The sequence below is a fragment of the Tachypleus tridentatus genome, chromosome 8 (genome assembly GCF_004210375.1).
Source record: "Tachypleus tridentatus isolate NWPU-2018 chromosome 8, ASM421037v1, whole genome shotgun sequence".
Taxonomy (NCBI): Eukaryota; Metazoa; Arthropoda; class Merostomata; order Xiphosura; family Limulidae; genus Tachypleus; species Tachypleus tridentatus.
Genome location: NC_134832.1, coordinates 137353551 through 137357289, shown reverse-complemented (window position 1 = coordinate 137357289; position 3739 = coordinate 137353551). Strand labels below are relative to the sequence as shown.

General features: G+C 35.3%; 1 non-coding gene across 1 annotated transcript; it reads right to left on the bottom strand.

The window, feature by feature from the left end:
* Window positions 1-3621: 3621 nt before the first annotated feature.
* TRNAL-CAA (transfer RNA leucine (anticodon CAA)) lies at window positions 3622-3739 on the bottom strand. Its single transcript has 2 exons — window positions 3702-3739; window positions 3622-3667 (listed from the first exon to the last, which is right to left on the bottom strand). It is a non-coding gene; the product is annotated as a tRNA-Leu (tRNA).

Here is a 3739-nt window from a genome sequence, read left to right as displayed (position 1 = left end):
TTTTCACATAGAAAATAGATTAATTTCTAAATTTAATTATCCAGGATAACAAAACCAAAGTTTGAAGGGAATAATGGCCATTTTCTCTACTTTACAACATAAGCAGTTAAGAAAAACATACTATCCAGGATTAAAACTTGTGTTACATATTAAACTCTGATTTGGAATGAGTCATTAACAATATTATTTGATGCATTGGTAGGAAGTCAGCTGACGACGTGCTTCAACCTATAAATTTATCATGTGTCTTTTAAAAACAAAACGAATTCCTTTCTTAGGTGACGCAAATGAAGGTGTCTGATGAATGATGCCAATGTAAATCACATGATTTACATGTACACTGTATGTACTAATGGGAAAACGTGACAAGCTCCTTGGAAGAAACTTATAGCAGTGATGAAGACTTACATCAAGGTTGTAGTCTCAGGAAAGATTTATAACCCTCCATTAAGTTTAGTTTGTGTATTTACTGTTAAACACAAGCCAATAGAATGGGCTGTGTTATATCCAGGTGGGTATCGAAACCCGACTTTTAACTTTAAAAGCCTTCAGACTTGTCGCTGAGTCACTTGGAGAAGGGGGAATAATTTTAAGTTGAGAGAAGTATTTTTATTTGAAGTTTGAAAGTGGGTATAACTTTAGCCTGGATCACTTCAAGCTCTACCAATACTTGGTAACACATTCAACCTCTTTAGTCATTATACTTGCAAGATAAAGACGTTGTTTAAGTAATTATGTAACAAAACATTATCTTTTCTTTATATTAATAATACCAAATGGTGCGAAGATATCACGAAACAACCAGTTCCATGCAAAAGTCTCAAAACGCTCAACAAAGCTGAATATCCCTAGAGAATCTGAAATTAACATTTGCCATGGTGTTAACTTAATTTTCTATTTCTTTCTCTGACCAGCGAAGCCAAGTTTTAAGACACTTTTCTGGCAAGCCACTATCAGTGAAAGCGCATACTGGCGAACTTACATTTCACGCATTTGATCCACGGGATGCAGCATGATTGATAAGACACACACAGTTAAAGGTAAACAGCATTTCGAAAAATACTGTATATACATAGTAAGTGAGAATGGCTTGCAGCTTTACAGGACGTTGCATTACTGTTTCGCTTGTTTGTTTGTTTTAAAGCAAAACCACTTTGGTATATCTGCTATGCTTAACGCGAGAAATCGAATCAGTTGTCCCTCAAATGGGTATGTATCACTGTTGTGTTTGAAATATTCACTTGAGCTCACTTGTTTCTTTGAGATGTTAAAAATTTCCGTTAATAACAAAGTTGTAGATTCAGAAGTAAGTGGTACAAAAATAGTTTCAAAACTATGTTTGCAAAACAGGTATCGTAGCTTCTGACCTTCTTCAACAGCTTTAAGATTAAACACATTCCAACGTTGGTTCTTCCAAGTCTCTCTCGTTTCTTCTTGTGAAATCATTGAGAAGTGCATTTTCCCTTCGATTCTTCTTTTGTAGGTATTTGGGCCAGAGTATCCCACAGTATTCCGGCCCTTTTCAGGGCAATGTTCATGTATTGTCTTGATTTGCCCTTTTTTATCCATTTTTTTAAATTTTTTATTCGATTTTTATCTTTTTTTCAGTATTTCTATTCGTTTTTTGGTTGTTTTTTTTACTTTTACTTTTTTCATATATATTTATCGTAAAAATGAAATAATAATAATAAATAATGAAAATAATAATAAACGAAAAGAAAAGAAAGAAAACAAGAAGGAAAATAATATACAACTAGTTTTAAGCGTCTAGTGCGTGGTGGCCAACTTGTTTTATATTTCTTAAATATATATTTATAGGGGTCCGGCATGGCCAAGCGCGTAAGGCGTGCGACTCGTAATCCGAGAGTCGCGGGTTTGCGCCAAACATGCTCGCCCTCTCAGCCGTGGGGGCGTCATAATGTGACGGTCAATCCCACAATTCGTTGGTAAAAGAGTAGCCCAAGAGTTGGCGGTGGGTGGTGATGACTAGCTGTCTTCCCTCTAGTCTTACACTACTAAATTATGGACGGCTCGGTGCAGTGGGCTAACAACCTACTCACTTAAATATCTGTTGAAGAATCCGCAATCAAATGGTGAATGATGATGATGATATATTTATAGAAGAGAGGTACTTAGGACTATGTTCATCATACACGTAGTATCTGTCAAGATCACACAATAATTCATTTTTCATGCTACTTTTTATTAAAATAATTTAGTGCATTATGCAAGTCTTACAGATATTGTTTCTGTGTTTGTATTTTTGTGCATTAATGTGTATGAAGAACTACGTGGTATTTTAAGATGGAATTTTGTATTTTTTGTAGTTTCTATAAATGTTTGTGTGTTATGTTTATCCAGGCAGGATATTATATTACAGGTGTAATGTATGTTTTGTAAATTATTACCTGAAAGAATCTTCCATAATCTTCTCTTTACCAAATTCTAGTCAGGATATAGTTTGTACGCTGTATCCACGTTAATTTGGTATCATAAGTTAATCTTAAAAATGTAGCCGTTTTGAATTTCGAGTAATTTTGAATTTACTTCCAAGTATATAGATAGTCGGTTACTAATTATTTTTTTCAAAATGTTGCCGATACAACTGGTTAGACTATTTGGGTGGTAATTGTTTGGTTTATTTGCTGGCTTTCCTTTTTTCTAGAACGTTAATATTACTTCTTCCTTCCAAGAAACTTGGATATATCCAACAAATAATAATAATATGTTAAATAAAGCTGTATGGTGTTCATATAGTTTCTGAGTACCATGTTTTAGCTTGTATACCATCTTCTTCAGGAGCTTTGTTTTTTGTGTTTATGATAGCTGTTAGTACTTCCGTTACTATTAATTTTATAGGTGGCACATGAATGTATATATATAAATATCTTTTACGCGATTTGGTTTGGTTTGAATTTCGCACAAAGCTGCACGAGGGCTATCTGCGCTAGCCGTCCCTAATTTAGTAGTGTAAGACTAGAGGGAAGGCAGCTAGTCATCACCACCCATTGTCAATTCTTGGGCTACTCTTTTACCAATGAATAGTGGGATAGACCGTCCCATTAAAATGCCCCCCCCCGCGATCTTTGGATTATGAGCCGAGTGCCTTAACCACCTGGCCATGCCGAGTCTATTTTCTTAGGAAGAATAGAACCCTTAGATTTTGTTACAGTCGTACCCTCTTTTGTTGTGTATACAATAACAATATGTTTTTTTTCTGGAACATTAATATTACTGCTTCCTTCCGAGAAAAAGAGATATATCCAGCTAATAATGATAAGTTAAATAAGGCTGTTAGATGATCATATAATTTCTGAATACCATGTTTTAAGAGAATGGCTTGTATACGATCTTCTCCAAGAGCTTTGTTTTTTGTGTTTTTGATGGTTGTTTGTACTTCCATTACTGTTATCTTTTTTTATCAGTTGCAGAGTGCTCCAGTCTATTGTTTTCTATGGTTTTATTAATGTGTTTACTGGGAATTTTGGCATATATGTGCTTTTGTTGAAGTGTCTGTTCAAGTCTGGGTCATGGCGTGTTATCTAGGTGGTCTTTAAATATCTTGTCTTGTTTTTAAGTAGTTTACGCTGTTTTGCCATGTAATTCGAGTGGAAAAGAGTTTGTCAGAAGTGGGATTCGAACCCACGCCTCCATACGGAGACCAGAATACACACACCCACTTCAACAGTGGAAGGAAGAACCTTGAGTCTGGCGCCTTAGACCGCTCGGCCATCCTGAC